Genomic DNA, 27358 nt, shown 5'->3' with positions numbered 1-27358 from the left:
GAATAAGAAATTTTTAGGCCTGGGGTAACTATTTATGCATGTTACACATGGGGAAAGGAAGTGAGGGTATCATTTGGGCTTTTGCACATTCCATAGGAGATAAACCCTTTCTAATTAGGGTTTCGGCAGATGCTTTCATTCTGGGGAATTATAGAAACTGCTTATTTTCCATAGTAAGGAAGGCTGATCACAGGACACATACATGCAAACAATAAATACATGCTATGTGCTAGCTCTGGTGGACACAGCTCTAATTAAAGCTAATTTTTCTATCACTGTTTCACTTTCTTCCTTAGAATTCTCTGCAACCCCATTTGCAGCTCTTTTCCATTCTCAATTCCTTTATTTAAGCTTCATTTGGAGCTTTAGGGCTGCTGCTGCTGCTGCTAAGTTGCTTCAGTTGTGTCCGACTCTTAGCGATCCCATGGAGTGCAGCCCACCAGGCTCCTCTGTCCATGGGATTTTCCAGGCAAGAGTACTGGAGTGGGTTGCCATTGCCTTCTCCGAGCTTTAGGGCAGTGGTTCTCAAACACTAGTGAATCACCTGGAAGGTTTGTTAACATACAGATTGCTGGGCCCCAACCCCAGAGATTTTTATTCTAGAGACATGCCCATGATCTGCATGTTTAACAAGTTCCCAAGAGATACTGATGCTGTTCTGGGGATCACAGTTTAAGGATTCCATGGCTTATATCAAGAACCAAGTCTAAAATTATCTTCTCAGTTGTAAGTATATTTTTAATGACTACATGTTTTATGGCCTCTAAAATATGGTAACTTTTATTAAGAGCATAATTTCAGAAGCCTGGAATTTCCTACTTCCAGTGAAAGCTAGACCTGTTAGTTTACTTGCCTAAATTATCCAAAGTAACAGGATATCTGAACTGATGTCAGAGATGAGCCTTAATGTGGTAATCTGCCATCCACATTGAATTGGTTCCCTAGGAATTTTAATCCAAGGAAGAGAAAACAGCTCCTCTGCAACCTCTTTCTCTTCTTGTAGAGTAGATTTTCTGTTTTCTCCCCCATGACACCATCCAGAACACAAATAAATACACTAAGACAACTAAACTCAGGGATCAAAAAGAGAAAAAAACGGTTCTATCAGATTTCTTATTGACTATTATCAATTCAGCCTTAAACTCCAGTAAAGTGGTCAGCACTTTTTTAACCACTTATAGTCTGAAATACTTGGAGAAGGCAATGGCAAGCCACTCCAGTACTCTTGCCTGGAAAATCCCATGGATGGAGGAGCCTGGTAGGCTGCATCCTGTGGGGTCGCTAAGGGTCGGACACGACTGAGCGACTTCACTTTCACTTTTCACTTTCACACATTGGAGAAGGAAATGGCAACCCACTCCAGTGTTCTTGCCTGGAGAATCCCAGGGACGGGGGAGCCTGGTGGGCTTCCATCTATGGGGTCACCCAGAGTCGGACACGACTGAAGTGACTTAGCAGCAGCAGCAGCAGCAGTCTGAAATACTGGACAACTTTTTTAAACCTCTCTGAGCTTCCATTACTTTGATGGAGTCTAGGCAGGATGCTTCAGATTGTGTCACTTTGGAATATTGGATTTCTTTGAGCTAAAGATACTCAAGGATCTATAGACTCAAAGAGTTTTTTACCTCCCCCTTAACTGCCCAAAGAATGCAGCACTGTTTACAACAGCCTAGACCTGGAAGCAACCTAAATGCCCATCAGCTGGAATGGATAAAAAGATGTGGTACATATATACAATGGAATATTACTCAACCATTTAAAAGAATGGAGTAATGCCACCTGCAGCAACATGGACAGGCCTAGAGATTGACATAATGAGTGAAGTAAGTCAGACAGAGAAGAAGTAATATCATACGACACTCCTTATATGTGAAATCTAAAAAGAAATGATACAAATGAACTTGGAAGACAGAGGCAGACTCACAAGGGTAGAGAATGAACTTACGGTTGCTGAGGGGAAGAGAGAGAAGTTAAGGAGTTTGGGATAGACATGTGTGCATCATGTGCTCAGTCGCTTAGCTGAGTCCAACTCTTCATGCCCCTGTGGACTGTAGCTTGCCAGGCTCCTCTCCTCATAGGATTTCCTAGGCAAGAATACTGGTGTGGGTTGCCATTTTCTCCTCCAGGGGATCTCCGCAATATAGGAATCGAATCTATGCTTTTAGCCTGTCCTGCAAACATTCTTATTTCCCATCTTCCTGTGAATTTTCTTCCTTTCCTTTGAGGCCCTGATCTCTACCTTCTTAGCTCAGAATGGCATATAAGCCTCACTTGCCTGACCATCTGGGAGATTCTCAGGTATCCAGGGCTCCTGTGTATATGAAGTTAAGTTTGTTTTCCCCTATAAACCAGTCCTGTGTGCTTACTCACTCACTCACTCAGTACTGTCTGACTGACTCATTGCAACCCCATGGACTGTAGCCCACCAGGTTCCTCTGTCCATGGGCTTTTATAGGCAAGGATACTGGAGTGGATTGCCATTTCCTTCTCCAGGGGATCTTTCTGACCCAGGGATCAAACTCAGGCCTTCTGCACTGCAGGCAGACTCTACAGTCTGAGCCTCCAAGGAAGTCCAAATCAGTCTTATGTGAATTTAATTAGATAAGCCAAATGAACTCAGAAGGGTTAAGGAAAAATTTTCCTCCCCTACACCTTCACTTATAAATTGAGAATAATGGTACTTGTCTCCAGTATTTTTAGAAGAACTAAATCACTAGTGTTTTCCATCACCAAGCCACAAAATACTGCTAATGGCTCTTAACCTTCCCTTCTATCTCTGATTATCTTAATACTTCATAAAAACAAAGATAAAAATAAATTATGGGGAAGTGTTGTTTTGCTTTATCATACAGCACCACCGACTCAATGGACATGAATTTGAGCAAGCTCCGGAGCATAGTGAAGGACAGAGAAGCCTGGCGTACTGCAGTCCATGGGGTCACAAGGAGTCAAACACGACTAAGCGACTGAACGACAACTTTTATCCTGGAGAACAGTATAATTGTAAATTCAACACCTCTGTTGATGAAAATTCTTTAATGTTATTAGCTTTCTAAGTTGACTTTTATTTGGTCCTTATTTTTATTGATTAGATTTTAAATTAAAATTGTCACTTCATGTAAAAATCCACTCTTCCTTTGCATCTTAATCAATTCCTTTTTTCCAGATTTTATTGCTTCCCTAGATTACTGTCAAGACCCTGAGAGCAGGGCAGGAAATGCTGAACTCATACCAACTTATTACATGTTCCTCTTCATCTTTTCCTGGGTTTATACTAAAAAATACAGTAAAGATTTCCAAGGTTTGATGCAGAGGAGTACAATAAAACACATACTGTGAGCACTCAGTACGTGATACCCTTGTTCTCAGTGTTTGCTGCGCATGGACTCCTTTAATTTCCATAATTCTTTCAGGTAGCTATTAGAGCTATCCCAGTAATAATGTGAAAAATGAGGTACAGATAAATTAAACTTGATAACACACAAGTCTAGGGATATGTGTCAGAGCCAAAATTTTAAGCTGTCTATCTAATTCCAAAAATCACAAGTTTAATTATTAGGCAAAGTCCTGTTAAAACGTATAATAGTGCTGGATTAGTAAAATAATTTTCAACTATTATGTAAGAGAGCAGTTCCACAATTCCCACATCATCACTAAATGGGATCTTTACCCAGTACCACCAAAGAAAGCATCACATTTTTCATCCATTGTTAGCCATTAGGCTCTACACTCTACACACACAATCAAGACATGTCTTAGAAAAAAGTCAACTTTATCAGCCACTGCATATTAAAGTCTAATCTGTGCCATTAGATTTCTACTTATTAGATGGTGGCAAAGGATAACGCCATGAGAGTTTCTAGCCTTGTCCATCCTTTAAACCACTGCCTTTAGAGTAATATCTCTGTCTCCCAGACATGAAAGGAAACGTGAGTAAACAATCCATCTCCTCTAAGTCAATTATTTCATGTAATGTTTGAGAAATTATATTTGTTGCTATTAAGACAAGCCAAGATCTCCTATTTTTCTATGATCAGAATCTCTCAACACCTTTTGACCTAAAATTGCTAGAAAGGAACAAATTCACTAGTTACTGCTCATTCAGACTGCTATGATTTTTAGGGGGATGGCAGGTGCTAGCCATAAAGGATACTGATAATTACAAGGGGGAAAAAATAAACACATGGATCTAAAATCAGAAGCAAAAGAAGAGACTGCCTTTGGCAGCCAGCCCTTTTCTGCATATTCCATTTGGGTGACATTCCTCAGTGATCAGTTTTTAGTTAAACCCAGAATATTTTTTTTTTAGAGAAAATGCCAGAAATTGCAAAGCTGTGATTCAGAAAACAACCTCAAAGGTTTTAAGACACACAAACAATATTCTATGGCGAAGAAACTATAATTTATTGACATAAAACCTAGGATATTGAGGTTAAAGAGGGGAAAGCAGAAGGGAGAATGTAAATTAGAAGCAAAAACCAAAGATGCTAAAGTTGGTGATTTAGAGTTGGATGATGCCTAAGAGCCAAAGGAGAACGTTTGCAGAAGGAAACAGGCATAGCTCAAAGCCAAAGACTAAATGATGGCTTCCTCAGCTTCTAAGTGGCTGCCTCTCTCTAGGCCTCTGCACTGCCTGGGATGGAGAGAGGCAGAGAGGAAGGCGCGGCCAGCGCAGCGACCGTCACAGATGAGTCAGGTCCCATACTCTGTGCACTAGTTTCCGTGGCTGCTGTAACAAATCGCCATAAACTTGTCACCATCAAACAAGACAGACACCTACTCTTTCACAGATATGGAGGCCAGAAGTCTAAATCAAGGGATCAGCAGGATCAGCTTCCCTCCATAGGCTCTAGGGAAGATGCAGCTCCTTGCCTCTGCCAGCTCCTGGTGGCACCTGGCATTCCTCCACTTGCGTCTGCACCACTCCGGTCTCTACCGACGTGCTCACATCACCTTTTCTGCTGTCTGTCTCAAGCCTCCCTCTGTCTTTCTCCGATACAGAGCCTTGTCATTGGATTTAGGGTTCCCCCCAATAATCGAGGATGATGTCATCTCCAGACTCTTAATCACATCTGCCAGAATAATTTTCTTCAAATAAGGTAACATTAAATGGTTCCAAGGATTTAACATGGATGCTCATCTTTTGTGGGGAAGGGTGGGGGTACATTTCTACCAACTACACCTTGAATGAATATTCTTCACAAACAAAGTCACTGAAGAGCTGAAACAGCCTGTTTTCCTATTGATAATTCTCTCTCCTTCAGATGATGGTCAGCTCAGAATTCTCCTCGTATGGGCACGGGGAAAGGGTAGAGAATGGAATAGAGAGGCATCAGGTGTACTTTACCCAGACGGGCCTTTTCTCCAGTTGACTTTTCTCACAGCTAGTCCCGGCTCTGTGAAAAAAATTCTAAAGATGCATGCCTAATATAATTAAGATATTCCCAACAGATACTTATTCCCAACAGAAAAATATTTTTCAAAAAACTTTTCCATTCCCAAAAGCAATTTTCTTAGGACAAGTTGAAGTTTATACCAAGGCTCTACACTTTCAAGTCACCAGAGATCAACTAAGGGTCTCTGATAGTCATAAATAATCCGAGGCTTGAGTAAACACAAAGAAAAATGTCCAACACACAGCTGGAGTAAATCATGCCCTTGAACATCTGGCTTGATGGGATATTAAAATGCTATTGTCTATCTTTCTGCAATAGGCATATTTTATAACCATCAGGGATGTTAGAAGCTCAATTTCCCAACAAGAGAAGTGACGGACGAATTTTTGCTGACCAAACAAAGCGTTGATTTTTATTCAATACTCCTCATTTTCTTTCTTAAAGCATATGACCCAGGGCTCCAGTAGGAGTTATGAATACTAAAGAATTACAATTAGAACCACAAATTGAGTTTTCTAAAATCAAATTATAAATAATCAAACTGACTTTGTAAAAGTCATCATGTTTCTTGGCAAACCGAAAGTAGATACACAGGTGTAAAAATTGTAAGATTTTAACTCTTGTAATCTTTATAACATCCAGGAAGAAGTAAAAAAAAAATCAAACTACAAAAATAGGAACAAAACAAACATCTGAGGCCCACTTGAAAAACCTACAGAATGTCTTTCATCTCGTCTTTTTCATCACCCAAATATGAATACACTGAGATAAATAATTGGCAACAGGAAAAAAAAAAGCAAACCAGAACCCACTTGAGTTTAGTTCCTAGTTTGTCTGTTTTTTCCTGCAGATGCTTTTCCTCTCAATTCGGTATTAGCACCATCATAGAGTGCCTTTTCTATTTCACATTCACTTCATAACCTTCATCTGTATGCCTCTTCAAAAATAAAGCTAACTTACAAAACCGTTTGCTTCACTGGAGGCGATAATACAGGGCATGCTGACGTGGGAAATTTCCATCTCTAACTCGAAGGGGCTAACAATTGCAAAGACAGTAACAACAAACAGCTCTCTCTCTCTGTCTCTCTTGCTGTTCGTCTCTCTCCCCTCCCTCCACCCTCCCTCACCGTCTCCTTCTCACCCTTTGTGATTCCTACTCCCCTGACCTGATTCTCTGTTCCCTGCTTCCAAATGAGAACCCAGCTGTCAGCCTTGTGCTGCAATGCTAGGGGTGTCAAGGGCATTCTGCTAAGCAACGAACAGGACCATTGATCATTGTTTTTCTTCAGTGTTTATGGAGACTCTGGGCAAGAAACGTGTCTTTGCCGCGCAGAAAGCACTGACAGTGTTGCAAGGTCTGGCTTTCTGGAACAACACAATAAGCTTATTAAGTTTGGAATATTCAGGAGGTTAAAACAGCTGTCTTGTGTTTCATCATTATTGCCTCAGTGAAAGCATATACGTGTTTACATCCAAAAGCCTAAATCCAGAGTCTCTGTATGGCAAAGATAGGGAAGAAAATCTTTACCCCCACACTTCTATACTGAAGCCTCACAAGTGACAAAACAAAACACTCAGGCATAACCATTTTAGTCTGATAACTGCACACTTCAGAGACAAAGAGAACAAAAGTAAAGAACACTCAAATTACCATTTGCAAAATAGCCATGAATTTTTAGCATAAGCATGAACCATGGAAGCAATACAAGTTGTTCTTTAAAAGCTTTGGATAAGCTTTTAAAGTTATGGATCTGCAACACAAACAAATTTAAACCTAAGACGACATCCTGTTGCCATGACAATATGATACAACAGCTCCCTGTCTTGATGGATCGTGGGCTTCAGGAATATGCTTACACCATCGTACTATCGAGTTTCTCTGATAACAACATGCTGCTTTTAAATCTTATTAATGTCCTACCTAGACATTTGTTTTTGGTCTTAAACATAGATATAATGTCACAAACAACCTAGCATAAATTAAAAAAAAATATTGTATATTTCTTTCAGAGTATCTTTTTATCTGATGTTTGTAGTAACTGAATTTGTTCACAAGATCTTTAAATTAGAGGGAGAAAGGAAATCTATTGTTTAGAAATGAGAAGCAGTCTTTGTCAGAATCACTAGCTTTTAATGTTTGCATGAAAAGAAAACTATTTACTAATCTGAAGCCTCAGAAAAACTTGGAAAAACTTATTATATTCATTACACAATGGTGTCTACAAATATACTTTAAAGAAAAAACAGGAACAGAAGACAGGCCTTAACTTGTCACAAACATGAGTCATAAAGAATCTCTTTTGAAGCACACAGCAAACAGCAAAAGAGGTTTCTTCCTGTCAAGGCTGATGGCAGCTTATCACCAGGCCTTGCCTTCTTTCCATTTCCCAAGTTTCCTTCCCTTATTATTTTGGAAGTGATAAGAAATGAAAACTAAAACAGCATTACCATTCATTCATTCTCTCATAAACATTTTCAACGAGCATTTTTATTAGGAAAAACAGACCAGAGAAGAATAAGCTCAGCCAACTGAGGAACACAAATCTGAAAAAAATAATTTTAAAGGAACCTTCTTAAAGGCTGTAGTCCTGACTATGAAGGAGTTCATAAAATCACAAAGGAATGTAGTGGTTTTGCACAGGAAAGTTCAAGAGAAAAAGTTATGTTTGAGGTGAACATTTTCCCAGGCAATGAGGGATGAAAATGAGAAGGGCCATTTCAAGGAAAGGATGTATACAAAAGCACAGAATTTTGGCATTCATACTCTATTCCAGAATGTTGGAATTTTGGGAAATACTATCAGATCTGTTTACCGGGAGTGAGGCAATATGGGAACACAGTATGAAAAATGTTTGCCATAATATGGAGTTTGTACTTTGTCCTAACAGGAACCCATCAAAAACCATGTGGAATTACAAACCACGTGAAAACAAAGTCCATAAGGTACTCGAGAAAACCCATCTAACCAGAGTGGTGGAGTGTTCGTCTGGGTTGAGGTGAGACTGAAGACAGAAAAACTACCTGGCTCTTTAAACAATCCAAATGAGAGAGACTTGAATGAAGACAGCATCTATAGAGAGATCTGGGAAATATCTGAGTGGTGAATTTAACGAACCTCGGTACTCTGCTGAATATAGCAGTTAAAGATGAAATATATCTGGGATCAGTGATTGGACAAATGCTATTGCAGTTTTCCAAAATGAGAAATATGATTCAGGAGACAGTCATGCCCTAGATGGATTAGTGAATCACAGAAAAATTCCAACCAGTGGACTATAAGGAGTGAAGAAGGCAGATCAAATACCAAAGGACACTAACATCTAACCGGAAGAGACATACAGAGGAGGAGGGGACAATAGAAAGAAACCAAAAAGACAGAAATTGGTAGCCTTTTTTTTTTTAACAAAGGCATTTCAAGAAAAAAAGAGCCTGCCAACACTGAAATGTATTTAAATGATGTTTTAGTGTGATAAAGATATTTGCTAGTATTAAAAAGTATGTAATATTTTATACTTTATAGTACATCCTTGTACAATATATAAGCATCATTTGATTTCAACCACAAATCTGTACAACTAGATTAGATATTATCATTTATGTCAGTATTTCATGGAAAAGAAACTGAGGGTTAGAGAGATTAACTCCCTCAAGAGTACACAGCTGGTAACCCAAGGCTGCTGAATCCATTTTCTCCAGGTAGTTCATTAAATAATCTAGTTATATCTGAACTGCATAGAGAGGTTTTTTTCATTAAAATATTTAGAAAACTATGTCATTAGCTAAAACCAATCCACATATTCTCAATTACAGAAATTATTTAAATAACTAAACAGATAATATTTGAAGATAACTGCCTTCAGTACAACTATAAACTAATTTTTTTTGGTGGAACTTAGATATGGCAGTTACAGAGTTTTTTTAAAAAGTCTAGAACAAAGTGTCATGAACATTTTCTGTAGAAAGTATTTTTACTCAAGTCAGAGAATCAATGTAATTTTTACTTTCAAGTGAACACGACCAGCCTCAAAATGACAATAATTACCCATTACCTGCTTCAGATACACAAACAGGATATTTCATTTTAGACTCACTAAGTAACAAGGCAACCTATTAACTGAGCCAAAAAATAACCAATAGAAAGAATGAAACTATTCCAAATAGTTCCTCTAAAAACATTCAAAAATAGCACACATAAATCTCTTGCATAGATGCATAAAAGCTAAATTGTAAAATGCTTGGGAAACCTGGGCCTCAAGAAGTGACATAAAATAATGAGCATGCTAGAAGAACTGAAACTAAAGGTATATTTGCACAAACATCTTTCAGAACTGTAAGAGATTGTGCAAGAGCCATAGAGAAGTCAGCAAGTGCCCTAAGATCCACCCCCAGCTCACTGTGGTCATTGAGAACATCTCACTCCCATCAATCCTTTGCAATGGAGAAAATCATTACTTCTGAAGCTTAACTAGCACTTTCTGTAATTTTATATATTTTTAAAAAAATTATTTGGTGATAGGAGAGTGGATACTGCTTTCCCAGTCCTCACTGAAGATGAAGAATCACTGGCTGAAGGAGACTGATATTGGCCTGCTGCTGCTGCGTCACTTCAGTCGTGTCCGACTCTGTGTGACCCCATAGACGGCAGCCCACCAGGCTCCCCCGTCCCTGGGATTCTCAAGGCAAGAACACTGGAGTGGGTTGCCATTTCCTTCTCCAATGTGTGAAAGTGAAAATTGAAAGTGAAGTCGCTCAGTCGTGTCCGACCCTTAGCGACCCCATGGACTGCAGCCTACCAGGCTCATCCATCCATGGGATTTTCTAGGCAAGAGTACTGGAGTGGCTTGCCATTGCCTTCTCCATATTGGCCTAGTTTTATCAAAAGGAGAAGGAAGCAAGCCATAATGTGAATTCATATGTTCTGACTCAAATCATCAGGTCACCACTCTCTGCTCCCTTTAATAAATTTCTAGTTTAACACTCCCATGATAAAGCCCGTGAAATGATCTTTCACTAGACAGGAGAAAGTCAAATCATATTGAGATGTCAACTGCCTCTGTTTTATTATGAGGTTACTCATCTTGTCCATAGATGGCTAATTCCTTTTTTCTTCTCTAAACAAAAAGTATGGTCACAAATAACCAAGTGTGTGTGTCCTAGGTTGTATTAAGCCACTAGTGTGTTACCACAGGCCTCAGACACTTTGCATTTTAATTACATGCACTGATTTCATAACTCAGTCCCATGGCAAATCACTATAATAAACACTTCAAAAGAAGTCTCATCTCTTTATGCATAATGCGAGCATCAAATAAAATGACCTTTCCCATATTTGCACATTAGTCATTTTATTTTACTAAGGGTAATGAATTCCTTTGCTTCTCGATTTGATCCTTGTTTTTGTAAAAAAATATTAATCATCTGTTATTCAGAAGTCTTTCTTTATAAGTCAAATTTTAAAGTCTCTCTGCTATAACCAAAGATATAAACATGAAATTTACAGATAATAACCGTGGATTCCCTAAGCTTCATAACAGTATCTCAAGTAGGCCAGTTAAAACGTGCCTGCAAACAGGAAAAAAAAAGCCCACTAAGGCTTTATCCCTAGGACATTTTTAGGGAGTAAAGCAGTTCTGAAAAGCATCATTGGGCTTCTTTAAAAAGTCACATAGATTTGTGCATAGCATCATCAATGTTAGGCTTCCAAGTGAAGCAACTATTTAAATTCTTGATTAAATTAGATTTGGGCTGTGTTTGTGCAGTGTGTATGTGTCTCTGTACATAAGTCTCCCAGAATCAATGAGACCTGAGCTGAAACACTGTCAATGGGTATATTGTCCAAAAAAGGAGTACAGGTTCACACACCATAATTATTACTATAATTATATATGCATAGGCTTCCCTGGTGGCTCAGACGGCAAAGTGTCTGCCTAATGTGGGAGACTCAGATTCAATCCCTGGGTCGGGAAGATCCCCTGGAGAAGGAAATGGCAACCCACTCCAATACTCTTGCCTGGAAAATTCCATGGACAGAGGAGCCTTGTAAGCTAGTCAATGGGGTCGCAAAGAGTTGGACACAACTGAGCGACTTCACTTCACTTCATACTTATGTAACAACTAGGTATTGTTAATTATGTCCCTATTCTTTCAACAATTTTAAGCACCTACTATGTGCACTCTGCTAGGCAGTAGAAACACAAGGACAAGAGCTGGAGCCCACTCTCAGGAAGTGACATCATAAAATATATCTACTAGCAAAATATGTCATTGTCATTATGAAACATATCTTTACATAAATATAATTTGAGAAAAGTGACTCCACAGTGAAAAACAATTTCCCCACAAGTAAATTAAAATTTCCATCCTGAATTCTCATGATTTTGAATGCAGGAGAGTGTTCCTACATATTTTCATCTTAGCCTCTTAAATACAGTATTGCTCAATTAACATTTTGGTGGGAGAGGTCAATCCCTAAGGACCTATATGAGAAAAACAACTCTCAGGCAGGCTCCTAAGTGCAATATTATAGCCAACTGTTAACAGCCTGGTAGGTAAATGACATAGAAAAACATAAAGGAAAATTGCTGGACCATTTGAAGAAGTATGGAGGAAGACATGAGAGGGAGGTGGTAAGGAGGATCACAGAGTATATGAAGAAAATAAAGAGACAACAAAAGTTATTTGAAAGTAAAGAGACAGTTAAGGGATATTCCCATCAGTGGCACCATAGTCTGTCCCATAGCTAGTCACTGGTAAGATGCTACTCGCGATGTCTCTGTGCTGCTTAAACCACATCCTTTATATTTAAATAAAACCTTTGTACATCTATTATTCCAAATATAGCTACCTCTAACTCATTTCATGAAAATTTTAACAAGAATAATTAGCATTTGTTGGGGACTCCCTGGTGGCACAGAGGGAAAAGCAACTGCCTACAACCAGGAGACCTGGGTTTGATCCCTGAGTTAGATAGATCACCTGGAGAAGGGAATGGCTACCCACTGCAGTATTCTTGCCTGGGAAATCCCATGGACAGAAGAGCATTTATTGCTTTCTGTAGGTGTAGTCAACATGTTAAATGCTTTAGGTACATTACTTATTCTTAATACGCAAAACTCTATGACATACATACCACTATTATGCCAGTTTGGGGATAAAGAAAATGTACAACACACAGCTTAATTTATCATACTCCTTTCCATTTGTCCCTACCCTGTCCCCCCAAAATTGGACATATGTGCCAGAGTCTCAGGTAAGACTCAAACAATCAACTGTGTAATTCTGGATAAGTTTTATACTTCTCTAAGGCTTAATTTTTTATTTACAAACGGGATATATTAAAATCAAGTTTATCATATCATAGGGCTTCCCAGGTGTTGCAGTGGTAAAGACTCTGCCTGCTAATGCAAGAGACACAGGTTTGATCCCTCAGTCAGGAAGATTCCATGGAGAAGGGAATGACAACCCACTCCAGTCTTTTTGCCTGGGAAATTTCATGGACAGAGGAGCCTGGAGAGCTACAGTCCATGGGGTCACAAAGAGTTGGACACGACTGAGCAAGAATATCATATTATGCTTGTGGAGGACTGAATAAGATAATTCATATTAAAAATTTCATTTATAATTGCAACAAAATAAGCATTCAATAAGTAAAAGAATTATCAATTACCATCATTATCTATTTTAGGTAGGTGATTAGACAGCAACATAGAGCATCAAAATCTTAAGAGTTCTGCTCATATTTAACTGGCAAGTCTATCATAACATACCAGAGTGGACATTGATTTTAAAGTGAAATGCTAGATTTCCATATCAGATTATGGTTTTCTGAAAAACATTTTTTAAATACTGTCTAGAATATTAGCCCCAAACAAATAGCATAAGTTCAATGTAATTAGATGAAAATACCTAACTATTGTTAATGTTTGCCATTATAATAAATCCTGAGGGTCTCCCTGCATTTCTGCCCATGCTACTCATGCCATGGGATCTGAAAAGTGGTATAAGCAACATACGTGTGTTATGATTTCTGTTGCAGCACAGGTGCTAAGTCAAGTCAATCGTCTCTGACTCTCTACAACCCCATGAACTGTAGCTGCCAGGCTTCTCTGTCCATGGGATTCTCCAGGCAAGAATCCTGGAGTGGGGTGCCATGGCCTCCTCTAGGGATCTTCCCAATCCAGGGATGGAGCCAGTGTTTCTGTGCCTCCTGCATTGGCAGGCAGGCTCTTTGCCACTACCATACCGGGGTCAGCATACAGTTATATCTCTAAGGTCTGTCATGTGTGTCAAAAGGGATAGACTACTTTTGAAACAGTAGATATTCCCCCTCGTTAGTCCCCTCTCTTGCCCTCTGCTTGGCCCTGTGTCTTCCCTCATGCATTGCCCCCCCTTCTAGTGACTGGGCTGTTCAGTGTTCACTGTGGATGTGGAAAGCAAGGTAAAAAGGAGCCAGTTAGTGTTGACTTATGAACACTTACCAGTCATGCTAGGGGGGAAAAAAATGAAATATAAACAAAACACTTAAGAAAGATCGTTTGAAGAGGTTCCAGAATTTGAAGTAACAGAAAATGGAGGAAGGCGGAACCACACTTGAAATGACCATGCAGATGCGAACAAAGCATGTTTTATCAGAGATGGGAGTGGACCAGACAGGATGAAGGTCACCTCAGTGACTACCTGCACACTCAGGCAACATGCAAGGCCATGTACCCTCCCTTCACAGGGGCTGTCTTAGTACCTCGGGCTGCTGTAACAAAAACACCATGAACTGGGTGACCAGTAAGCAAAAAAAAAAAAAGAAAAAAGAAAGAAAAGATTTCCTCACATTTCTGTAGGCCAAGAAGTCCAAGAACAAGAAATAAGCAGATTCAGCATCTGGAGAGAGCAGGTTCCTGGTTCAACAACTGGCCGTCTTCTCAGCGTGTCGTCCTCACATGATAGAAGGTACAGGGGAGCTCTCTTGGAATCTTTCTCTCTTTTTAAAAGACATATGGACCCTGGCAGCCAAGTGTGGCTTACAGAGACCACCTCGCTCTCTTGCCAGTGGTGGGTCCTTTTCCTACACTGCCCAGAATCTGGACGGACCCCAAGGGCCTGAACTAGGTCAGCCGCCAGCACGTGCGCAGTCTGCACCTGACGAGGGCTCTCAGAGAGCAGGCCCACCTGGCCTGATGGAGAGGGCGTGCTCTACCTCCTGTGCCTTTAGGAGGTTTGAATGTTTGCTGGCCACAGGACTGGAAAAGGTCAGTTTTCATTCCAATCCCAAAAAAGACAATGCCAAAGAATGCTCAAACTACTGCACAATTGCACTCATGTCCCATGCTAATAAAGTCATGCTCAAAATTCTCCAAGCCAGGCTTAAGCAATACATGAACCATGTACTTCCAGATGTTCAAGTCGGATTTAGAAAAGGCAGAGGAACCAAAGATCAAATTGCCAATATCCACTGGATCATTGAAAAAGCAAGAGTTCCAGAAAAACTATTTCTATTTTATTGACTATGTCAAAGCCTTTGACTGTGTGGATCACAATAAACTGTGGAAAATTCTGAATGAGATGGGAATACCAGACCTCCTTACCTGCCTCTTGAGAAATCTGTATGCAGGTCAGGAAGCTACAGTTCGAACTGGACATGGAACAACAGACTGGTTCCAAATAGGAAAAGGAGTACGTCAAGGCTGTATATTGTCACCCTGCTTCTTTAACTTATATACAGAGAACATCATGAGAAACACTGGGCTGGAAGAAGCACAAACTACAATCAAGATTGCCGGGACAAATATCAATAACCTTAGATATGCAGATAACACCACCCTTATGGCAGAAAGTGAAGAAAAACTAGAGCCTCTTGATGAAAGTGAAAGAGGAGAGTGAATAAGTTGGCTTAAAAGTCAACATTCAGAAAGCTAAGATCAAGGCATCTGGTCCCATCACTTCATGGGAAATAGATGGACAAACAGTGGAAACAGTGGCTGAATTTATTTTTTGGGGCTTCAGAATCACTGCAAATGGTGATTGCAGCCATGAAATTAAAATACGCTTATTCCTTGGAAGGAAAGTTATGACCAACCTAGACAGCATATTAAAAAGCAGAAACATTACTTTGCCAACAAAGTCCGTCTAGACAAGGCTATGGTTTTTCCAGTGGTCATGTATGGATGTGAGAGTTGGACTATAAAGAAAGCTGATCACCGAAGAATGGATGCTTTTCAACTGTGTTGTTGGAGAAGACTCTTGAGAGTCCCTTGGACTGCAAGGAGATCCAACTAGTCCATCCTAAAGAAGATCAGTCCTGGGTGTTCATTGGAAGGACTGATGTTGAAGCTGAGACTCCAATACTTTGGCCACCTGCTTCAAAGAACTGACTCATTTGAAAAGGCCCTGATGCTGGGAAAGATTGAAGGTGGGAGGAGAAGGGGATGACAGAGGATGAGATGGTTGGTTGGCATCACTGACTCAATGGACGTGCATTTGAGTAAACTCCAGGAGTTGGTGCTAGACAGGGAGGCCTGGCATGCTGCAGTCCATGGGGTCACAAAGAGCCAGACGTGACTGAGTGACTGAACTGACATATCCGAGAACTATCTGTGTGATTTTGTAACACATGTGTGTTTAAATATGCATATTGACATGTCAATAAGGCTATAAATTTATGCATTTATTGTCTAGCAAATTCTACTTAGTTAATAATATATATAAGTGTGTCCTACTACTACTACTACTACTAAGTCACTTCAGTCGTGTCCGACTCTGTGCGACCCCATAGATGGAAGCCCACCAGGCTCCCCTGTCCCTGGGATTCTCCAGGCAATAACACTGGAGTGGGTTGCCATCTGTAAATATCTATAGGCAAGAGTGCTGTTTTATTCATCTTTGTATTAGCTGGGCTCTGCTCAATTTCTGAACTTAGTAAATAGTTTTATCTTTTAAACCATTAAGTAGTCATTGAATTTAATTAAATGACTACATTAATTAAATGATTACTGTTTAGTAGTCATTTTAATTTCACATATATGAAATTGACATGATCAGAAACTGTGTTTTGAACAACATTAATTTGGCAGCCACCAGTAAGACAGCATGCACAGTTCAGCCAGAAGGCTACTGAAACTCCAAGGAAAAAGGCTGTGAAGACCTGAACTAGGCTGGTCCACTGAGAACAGAAACGAGGACATGAATGTAATCACCAAGAGGGAATTGGTCCAACTTGGCAGCAGTTTCTTAAACCAGAACCTGTGTGAAGTTAAGCCTAGAATGGTTTCTACCCTTGGTTAAGTGCTTGGGGGTACAAAGTAACTATTAGCTGTCAGAGACTCAAATGGCACTAGTAGAAAGAGCTTTAAAAGGAATACAGCTTTAGAAAGGAAAGTATTCAAACAGCTCATCCATTTAAATTGTCTGCATTTAAGTATTCTGTCTAGCTAAAACATGAAACACATCCATCAAGACTGTGTGAAATACCCTCATGTTCAATATGAGACTGTTAATAGGGCTTCAAGTGCACAACTTTAACAATAACAGTGAAAGCAATTATTATCAACTTTCAGTTAACAATCACGAGTAAATTCATATGCAAAACACTTGCTGGATTTGATATGTGTATGTATATTCATCTCAAACTGGAATTGGAACTGTTTACAATTCCACACTTAAAGAAGCAGGTTAGTAAGTACTGCAGTGCCTGGGGTCTTTATTATCTTTGAGGAGTGGTGAAACAGAATATAAAGAGAAACAAAAAGAAGAGATTCATGTTTCCATAGTAATATCATTATAAGGCATAATTTACAAGTACAACTTTTTGACATTACAAAAATACAAACTATATTCTTAGCATTAGAATTTTACCTATGAAAAATAAGAAAAAGTTTTCCAAAGTACCTTGAATATCTACAGAATATTTTTTTTTGTATCTCGCTCTTACTTATTTTTACTTAGTATTTTTTGAGATACATGTCTATAGAATGTTATAATATCTCATTTGTCTTTAAATTTTATGCATTATTTTACAAAGTATAATTTAGAAAGATTTGGTAGGAAACTACAACTTTTGACTTTTTGTGAGTTTTTTCAATTTCAGATTTGACTATTGTATTCTTTGATATAAATTCTGTGAGAAACCAATCTCTATTACAGGGAAATTCTTTTGAAGGCATGTTTGTACAACACAGTTTAATCTAATACCAATATTTATTATAAATAATAGTAGATGAAATATATTTGCATGGTTTTTAATTAAAACATTAGGAAAAATTCTCTCAGTGCACACCAAACAGTATTAGTCACATATGTAAACAGGGGCAATCAAACTCTTATTCAAAGAAGGACATAAAATTTTTAAATTTCAATTACAAAAAGTAATATACTAATTATTGAAATTAAATGATAGAAATAAACCACAGTGCTTTGTTTAGAATCTTTAACAATTTGCAGGGAAACTATCTCATAGGTAAGGGAGACCAGTGATAAACTGCCAGTGCCAAAAGAAGAATGTGAGTGAAAGGAATGCAACTTGACTATAGGAAAAAGAAGTCCAAGTAAAGAAGGAAGGAGAAAACCACTTGCCTCTCACTGGATGCCTCTTCCCAGACATACTAGCCTCACTAGTCAAGAGGGTCCTGAGACTGTTAACTTTTATTTCCATGGTATATGTGGTCATTTTGCCAACAATGGTCCATCTAGTCAAACCTATGGCTTTTCCAGTAGTCATGGATAGATGGACTATAGTCTCTCAAGTTGTATAAAAGAAAGCTGAGCGCCGAAGAATTGATGCTTTTGAACTGAGGTGTTGGAGAAGACTCTTGAGAGTCCCTTGGACTGCAAGGAGATCCAACCAGTCCATCCTAAAGGAGATCAGTCCTGGGTGTTCATTGGAAGAACTGATGCTGAAGCTGAAACTCCAACACTTTGGCCACCTGATGTGAAAAATTCAATCATTTGAAAAGACCCTGATGCTGGGAAAGATTGCAGGTGGGAGGAGAAGGGGATGATAGAGGATGAGACGGTTGGATGGCATCACCGACTCAATGGACATGAGTTTGAGTAAACTCCGTTTGTTGGAGATGGACAGGGAGGCCTGGTGTGCTGCAGTCCATGGGGTCACAAAGAGTCAGACATGACTGAGTGACTGAACTGAACTGAACTGAAGCTTCCTTGTACAGATACCACAAAATCCTGTTCTAAGCACAGTTTGGTCCTTATACTTAGTAAACTTTATAAACATTTCATTATTGCATTCTTGAATTATTTCTAGTCTGGGAAGGAATGGAAGAAGAAAGAAAGAAAAAGAACCCAAGTGCCTGCTATGCACACAGGCCATTCTGAGGAAAATATCTATGTCCACTGCTGCCTTGTGCCTGGGACAGTGGCATCCAGGACCATGGACAGTTGTGCCCTCCCCTTTAACCAAAGTTGACTGCACCTAACAGGCTCCTTCATTTTCTGACGCACTGAGTATCTTTAAGTATTCTCTGAGGGGCAAGAATCAATCTGGGATTTCTTCAGCTGAATTATATTGAACAGCTAGTGCTCACTGTCCAGTTTTCCACAAGCATGTTTTAAACGCCCCTTGACTTTACCAAAGTATAGGTAGGTCACTGGTCTCCTGTGACAAAAAGCCCTGCCCAGTGGGCATTCCTTGAACCAGATGGTGAATTTCCAAATGAACCAGATTCTCCTGTAACTCTAAGGCATGCAGAGAGACTCAGATAATGGTTGCAAAAACCTTGAGAAAGCAGATGCTATGAAAAACATAGGCTAGTGTGATGAATAGTGAAAAGGTAATCATAGATTCCAAAATATTAGAGGCAGAGACATAAGGAGAACAAGCAAAATTCACCCAAATCATAGAGCACTAGTATACTTGGGAAAAAAAAAAGCCTGTGTCTGAGGAATCAGTGAGCTACTCTGAACAATCTTCCAGCTTCCAAATGTCAAACCAGTCTCCATAAGGCCTGCTTTAAAAGCAATTGCTGCCTTTCACAAGTTCTAGCTCTTATTTTCTCCTGCATATTCGTATAATAAGCCTCCTTTATGTATCCCTTTTCTTTGCAAACTAAAAGAATCAAACAAAAAAGGGACAAAAGGGGCACCCAGATTTCTCTGTGAAAGAGGAAACTCAACACATTATGTAAAACTTGAACATCTATATTTCTTTCCCAGCTGCCACGTACAAGCCAAGTCCTGCTGCCTGACTGCTGGGCAGGAGAGCTGACTCAGCCCCATGCCATTCTGAGGGTGACTGCTTGCACCTCTAAGGGTTTCTGTGTCCTTGGGTATGTAGAAGAGTTGTAGGTATGCCCTGCTTTCTTTCTATTCAGCTCACTTTTACCATCAGGGTGATAAGTACATGATGCCATTTAAATAACCAAGGACCTACTCGAACTATTAGTAAAAGACAAAGTATTATTTAAGTATTCCTGGTTTTTTTTCTTCTGAGAGGAAATTGTCTGAGAAGTTATTTTCTGACCCACAAACTGTCCCTGAACATCCTTGGAGGATGAGCAATCAAACTTGCAACACCTTAAGTTGCATATCTTAAACAGAGGCAAGTCATGAGCAACCAGCAGCCTGTGATGTCCATTACATAAACAGTTTTTGGTGGGCAAGTTTATCACTTCAAGGGTCACTGCTACCTGACTGAACACACACAGGACTCCAATGAGGTTTTATGCATTTTTTTACTCAAAGACATAAGCAATTTACCTAAGCTGTAGAGGTTTAGCAAGAGGAGGGGTGTAGGATATTACTCCATACCCTGAGCTAGACCACTGCCTCACTCCCTCCTTTATCTTGGAGTGTCATTTGGGTGTGTTGCTTATTCTGTCTCTGCCCTTTACTTTTAAAAGATCTCTCTAACCCTCATCTTCTCCTTAGGTGCTATGATATATTTCTATAGAAAATTAATCAGGTCCTACTTGCTATTGCCTCAAAATTTTCAATTTCAAGTGTTAGGTAAATATCCACACATAATTTCTGCCATCTCTTATTGACCACTTATTGACCAGAGACGTATGAGTATATCTTTTGTTACCCAAATGATATTGACCAGGGATGTTTCAGTATTCACTTACATAACAAATCACCAGCAATAGGCCTTCAGTTCAGTTCAGTTCAGTTCAGTCGCTCAGTCGTGTCCGACTCTTTGCGACCCCATGAATCACAGCACGTCAGGCCTCCCTGTCCATCACCAACTCCCGGAGTTCACTCAAACTCATGTCCATCGAGTCGGTGATGCCATCCAGCCATCTCATTCTCTGTCATCCCCTTCTCCTCCCGCCCTCAATCCCTCCCAGCATCAGAGTCTTTTCCAGTGAGTCAACTCGTCGCATGAGGTGGTCAAAGTATTGGAGTTTCAGCCTTAGCATCAGTCCTTCCAATGAACACCCAGGATATCTTCTGCAAAAATCCCCCAGCAAATTGTATGTGAAGATAGAAACAGGCATTCATTTCTCAGTCTTGCTTTGTTCTGAAAGAGAAAGAGAGAAAGCAGTGAATGAATTCTGGTCTAGCTTTTAGGGATAAGAATTGTTGACTTTAGTCCTGGCTTTCGTTGGTTTTTCTCATTTTATTGTGAAGAACTCTGCTATATTCCCATGGAGAAGATATATTTCTGTTAATATGATTTTAAAATAAATTTTAATTTTAGGATAGTTTTGGATGACAGAAGAATTGCAAAGATGGTACAAAGCATTTCCATATACTTCACCCTCAGTTTCCCCATTAGGAACATTACTATGATACATTTCTTATAATTAATGAATAAATAATAATACGTTCTTAATAACTAAAGTCTCCACTTTATTCAGATTTCCTTAGTTGTTCCCAAATGGCTTCTTGTAGCTTCAGGGTTTCATCCAGGATGCACATTACATGTCGTTAAGATGTTTCCTTAACTTCTCCTGGATTGTCACAGTTTCTCGGACTTTCCTTATTTTTGATGGCCTTGGTAATTTTGAAGAGTACTGCCAGATTTTTTCATAAAACGTGCCTTCATTGAGATTTGTCTGACCTTGGCTATGGGTTTTGGGGAGAAAGACCAGAGAGGTACTGTTTTTTAGAAAGACCATAGTCATCAGAGTTCATCAAGGGAGTATACTATCAATACATCACTGTTGATGTTAGTCTTGATCACCTGACTGAGGTATTGTTTGTCAGGCTTCTCTATGGTAGAATGACTCTTTTACCTCTTTCCACACTAACTCTTTGGGATGTCACACTTAGGGAATGGGGAGTTATACTCCACTTCCTTCAGAACAAGATATCTACATAGATTATTCAGATTTTCCTATGTGAGAGATTTGTCTATTCCCCATTTACTTATTTATTCATTTATTTAATAAGCATGAACTCATACATATTAATCAATGATTTGGATGAAAATCCAGAACAGGCTGGTCAAATTGTTCCAGCTCTGGCTACTGGGAGCCCTTTAGCTGGCTCCTGTATCATACACTGCTTTTGTGGTAGTTCTGCTTCTGAAATTAAAGATGCTCCAGGCTCATTTTGTATGTTTACTGACCAAGTTCTAGATTTGACCATTTCTTCAAGAATCTTTGGTAACCAAGATCTAGAACCAGTGTGCTCATTATTGTGAAAGTGTTAGTCACCCAGTCTTGTCTGACTGTTTGTGACCCCATGGACTATAGCCCACCAGGCTCCTCTGTCCATGGGATTTTCTAGGCAAGAATATTGGAGTGGGTTGCCATTTCCTCCTCCTGGGCATCTTTCCAACCCAAGGACTGAACCCAGGTCTTCTGCATTGCAGGCAGATTTTTTACCATCTAAGCCACCAGGTTTACTGAGATGATATTAATGTATTTTTGACCACAAGTCTCAAGGAGTAACACATCTGGCCTAATGGTAAAAGATGATTTGCCACCCTTGCAATGTCAGTAAAACCCACTATATCACTAAACTTTTAATCCATTAGAACTAGATTATCCACTAGACATTCTCTCTTAGGACTTGACTCAGTTTATTCATTTTCAACTACATACAAGGTTTAGCAAAGTACTTGATTCTGAGTAAAACCTTGGAAAATGCCCCCGTAACAACCTTTTGAGGAAAGACAAGCACAATCTCCATTTACCAGTGAAGAAATAATAATGCAGAGAATTATAATATCTTGTGCAAGTCACACAGATTAAAAAGACCTAGGTTAGAGTCTTCTCTTACCACAGCAAATTGCCTCTTGTTTTCTTCCTAAAATAAAAATTCTCACTAGTATCTTCATTCTTAAGGATTTCTCTTATACACCAGCCAGAGAAGCCTGGTTGGTGTAACTTTCCAGAGTGTAGAGTGCCAGTTGGCAACTTCAGCAGAGGGCAAATGTGTGATCTTTTTGCAGATGTTAGATAGCACTGATGGAGTTCAGCATTCTGCCAATGAGCTTGTGCTGGACCTCAATGTCTTCCTTTTCATAGCTCCAGCAGCCAATAAAATGTTAGTAATGTCATTCTAATACAATAATTACACAGCTTTAATCAAAGCAAATAATGATTACTGGTTCCCATTTTAAGCACACATAATGAATGGGGAAGTCAGCCACAAAACATAGACCTTTTGGACCAAGTCAAAATCGCAAAATGTGTGTCACTCCCTGGATGAGGAGTTGGCAATTCAGACCACACATTTATTTTCTCCTCAATATATCGTGACTCTTTTCAACACAGAGAGTAAACAGTTCACTGTCTAGAGTCCTGAGGTTGGGAGTCCAAAGTTATGACTTCTCTAATTTTATTTACACTGCCCCCCCTTTTCCAGTGCCTGGCATAGATATAGTAGATAATTTTTGGTGATGTACTGTGCCATGTCAGTAAGAGAATCTGTTCATTTATATAAAGAATGATGCAGGCTTCACCTTTCACAATCTTAACACAATAGAGGAGAATTTACAGAAGCCTCTACTGAATAGAAGTTTAGAACTACTTTTCCAAACCCAAAGACTCCCAAAGGGGGAATAAAATATTCAGGAAATCTGAATCATATAAAATCAAAGTATTAAGTAAAGATTATCTTTTTTTCTGCATTCATCTCAGATAAGGCAAAGCTGGCATTTTTTATTGTGTAAGTTAAGTACAGGTTTTAGAAACTGGATGAAACTTAGATGGAGTAAAGGAGGAAAAATTGCTTGTCTATGGGAAAATTCTACCTGAAAAGAAATATAAACTAAACACTCAATCAAAATTCTTCACATAGGTTTTTCCATGGTTCTGAGAGTGGTTGAAAAAGAAGCTGTACTTTTTATTGCTTTTAGCAAATTTTGATAGCAAGAAACTAACCATAAGAAGAGAATATTTTGAAGTTGAAGGAATTACCAAGTTTTTGTTTCTCTGATTTTGAGTTATATGTTATTTGTATATTTTTAATATTTTCTTATTAGGTACATCATTTGCAAATATCTTCTCCCATTCAGCAAGTGAACTTTTTGTTTTGTTGATAGTTCCCTTCACTATGAAAAAGCTTTTTAAATTTGATGTAGTCCCGTTTGTTTATTTTTGCTTTTATTTCCCTTGCCTGAGGAGACAGAGCCAAAAAATATTGCTGAAAGCAATGTTAAAGAGCATATTGCCTAGATTTTCTTCAAGAGTTCTTCCCTGGTGGCACAGCAGTAAAGAATCTGCTTGCAATGTGGGAGACCCAGGTTCTATCCCTGGATCGGGAAGATCCCTTGGAGAAGGAAATGGCAATCCACTCCAGTATTCTTGCCTAGAGAATCCCATGGACAGAGGAGGCTGGTGGGCTACAGTCCATGGGGTCACAAAGAGTTGGACACTTACACTTTCACTTTTCTGTGGTTTCAGATCTTACATTTAAGTCCTTAATTCAGTTTGAGTTTATTTTTACATATGGCATAAAAAAGTAGTCCAATTTGATTCTTTTGCTTTTAGCTATTCAGTTTTCCCAGCACAAACTGTCAACATTCATTGTATCTTAGAGAAAGCAAGCGAATTCCAGAAAAGCATCTACTTCTGCTTCATTGACTAAACGTTTGACTGTGTGGATCACAAAATGTTGTAGAAAATTTTAAAGAGACCACCTTACCTGTCTCCTGAGAACCTGTATGCAGGTCAAGAAGAAACAGAACCAGACATGGAACAACAGACTGGTTCCAAATTGGGAAAGGGGTATGACAAGGCTGTATATTGTCACCCTGTTAATTTAACTTATTAGCAGAGTACATCATGCAAAATGCTGGTCTGGATGAATCACAAGCTGAAATCAAGATTGCTGGGAGAAATATCAACAACCTCAGATACACAGATGATACCACTCTAATGGCAGAAAATGAAGAGGAACTTAAGAGCCTCTTGATGCGGGTGAAAGAGGAGAGTGAAAAAGCTGACTTAAAATTCAACATTCAAAAAATTGATTGGGGGGTCCAGTCCCATCATTGCATGGCAAATAGAAGGGGGAAAACTGGAAACAGTGATAAATTTTATTTTCTTGGGTTCCAAAATCATTGTAGACGATGACTTCAGCAATGAAATTAAGATACATTTGCTCTTTGAAAGGAAAGTTATGACAAAGCTGGAAGGCTATGGCTTCCCTGGTGGCTTAGACAGTAAAGAATTCACCTGCAGTGCAGGAGACCCAGGTCTGGAAGATCAGGAAGATACCCTGGAGAAGTAAATGGCATCCCACTCCAGCATTCTTGCCTGGAACATTCCATGGACAGAGGAGCCTGGGAGGCAACAGTCCATGGATTGCAAAGAGTCTGATATGACTGAGTGACTGACAAACCTAAACAGACTTTAAAAAGCAGAGACATTACTTTGCTGACAAAGTTCCATATAGTCAAAGCTATGGTTTTTCCAGTAGTCAAGTACGTACATGAGAGAAGGACCATAGAGAAGGCTGAGCACCGAAGAACTGATGCTTTTGAACTGTGGTGCTGGAGAAGACTCTTGAGAGTCCCTTGGACTGCAAGGAGGTTAAACCAGTCAATCCTAAAGGAAATTAGCCCTGAGTATTCATTGGAATTACTGATGTTGAAGCTGAAGCTCCAGTACTTTGGCCACTTGTGAAAAGCTGATCCTTTGGAAAAGACCCTGATGCTGGGAAAGACTGAGGCCAGGAGAAGAAGGAGATGACAGAGGATGAGATGGCTGGATAGCATCCCTGATTCAATGCACACGATTTTGAGCAAACCTTTTTAAATTGGTGTGTTCATATTATGTATTTCTTTCTGATACAGTCATGGGAGACTGTGCATTTCCAGGAATTTATCCATTGAATTATACATTGACTCCATCTTGGCCATACTTCAAAATATATATTCTTTTGTAAAGTGGCAAAAATCTTGGCTGAATTATTTTCTGCTGTTGAGTAGAAAGTGGAACTTTAGACAATAAGCTTGGATAATTAGCTGAGGACATTTCCTAGTGAAATGTTGAAGATGTAACCTGGTTTCATATTGTTGCTTATAGCAAATGTGAGAGAAATAGATGAATTTTTAAAGGAACTGTTAAGCAAAAAGGAATTTTATAATTTGGAAAATTTTCAGCCTGTTCAGATAGTATGATCTGAGACAGGGCCAAGGTCTGACTGTACAAGATTTTCCTGGAGAGATTAGACATGCAACCTATGGATCCAATCAGTCCCTTAAGCAGAAATGCTGCCAGTTTGGACAGAAATTGTGTCAAATTTTATTCATTTTAAATTTGAATGTACAATGTCAAATTACTTAACAGGAAAACTGGATATAAGTGGTGAAAAAAAACCCACTTCACCATAATTTGTTAGACTGTGTGTATGTGTGTGGAAGTTGCTCAGTCATGTCCAACTCTTTGTGATCCCATGGACCATAGACCCCCTATCTCCTCTGTCCATTTAATTGTCCAGGCAAGGATACTGGTGTGGGCTGCCATTCCCTACTTCAGGGGCTCTTTCCAACCCAGAGATCAAACCCAGGTCTCCTGCAATGCAGTCAGATTTTTTACTGTCTGAGCTACCAGGGAACTGTACATTTCTCAAACTCAGGGACTGCTACTGTCTTGGATTTTACCCTATTCTCAGCATCGTAACTACATCTAGCATGCAGTCAGCACACAGTAAATATTACTTGACTAAATTAATAAAGATTATGTGGGATTTAAAGAATTTAATTTGCATCTAATTACTTTTATATCTGAAACTGAACCCCCTCTCTTCAATATACTCACTGGGAACATTTTGGCTATGAAGTAAGAACAAATTCTCTCTCTTGACATTCTACATGAATTATGTACCCATTGTGCTTTACCATTTACCAGTTTGCATGACCTTAGGCTAATTGTTTAATATCTTAAAATTTCCAATTTTCCATCTGCTAGATGAGTATAATAAAACCTCACTCAGTCTACCTGTCAGAACTGTTGTGAGATTTAAAGGATATAATGTGAGGTAAAGGTAGTTTGTACAAAATAAAATGGTCTGCAAATAAGAGAGATTAACAATTAAAGACAGGTTTAATGTTCCGGAATGCATTACACTTGACTCATATTAACCTGAAAAGATTCCTGCAAACATCCTAAAGCTCCAGGCTCAAAAGCTACCTTTTTCTGGTGCTTACCTGAGGATGCTTCGTGATGGTGATTTCTTTTAAGATTGGGAAGCGGCATTTTTTTGTTCCACATTTATCTGTCATACTTAGCTGAACAATGCTTCTTATTGATTTGTGGCATCAAAGTCACTTCCCTTCTCCAACGCTATTTTCTCTCTGTAAGCACAGAAATCTAAAAGCAACAACATAAAAAATAAATAAATAAATAAAACCCCTGCAGCTTAAGTATTGATTAAAAACAAGCTTGGTTCATTAAAAACACTGCTGGGATTTGAAGCACTTAGAGGTAATTTTATTTTCCTTAGCATTAAAAAATATAGTGATTTATAGATCTTAGTGGCTCTGAGAAGGAGTTAGTTGTTATTTAAATAAGTTTTGGATATAAAAAATAAGATTGTAAGGTAGAGTCCAAATAGCCCCC

This window comes from Moschus berezovskii, chromosome 6 (genome assembly GCF_049115385.1).
Source record: "Moschus berezovskii isolate FMDL1 chromosome 6, NW_MosBer_1.0, whole genome shotgun sequence".
Lineage (NCBI taxonomy): Eukaryota > Metazoa > Chordata > Mammalia > Artiodactyla > Moschidae > Moschus > Moschus berezovskii.
The sequence above is the reverse complement of the archived record's forward strand: the minus strand, read 5'-3'. Positions refer to the sequence as shown.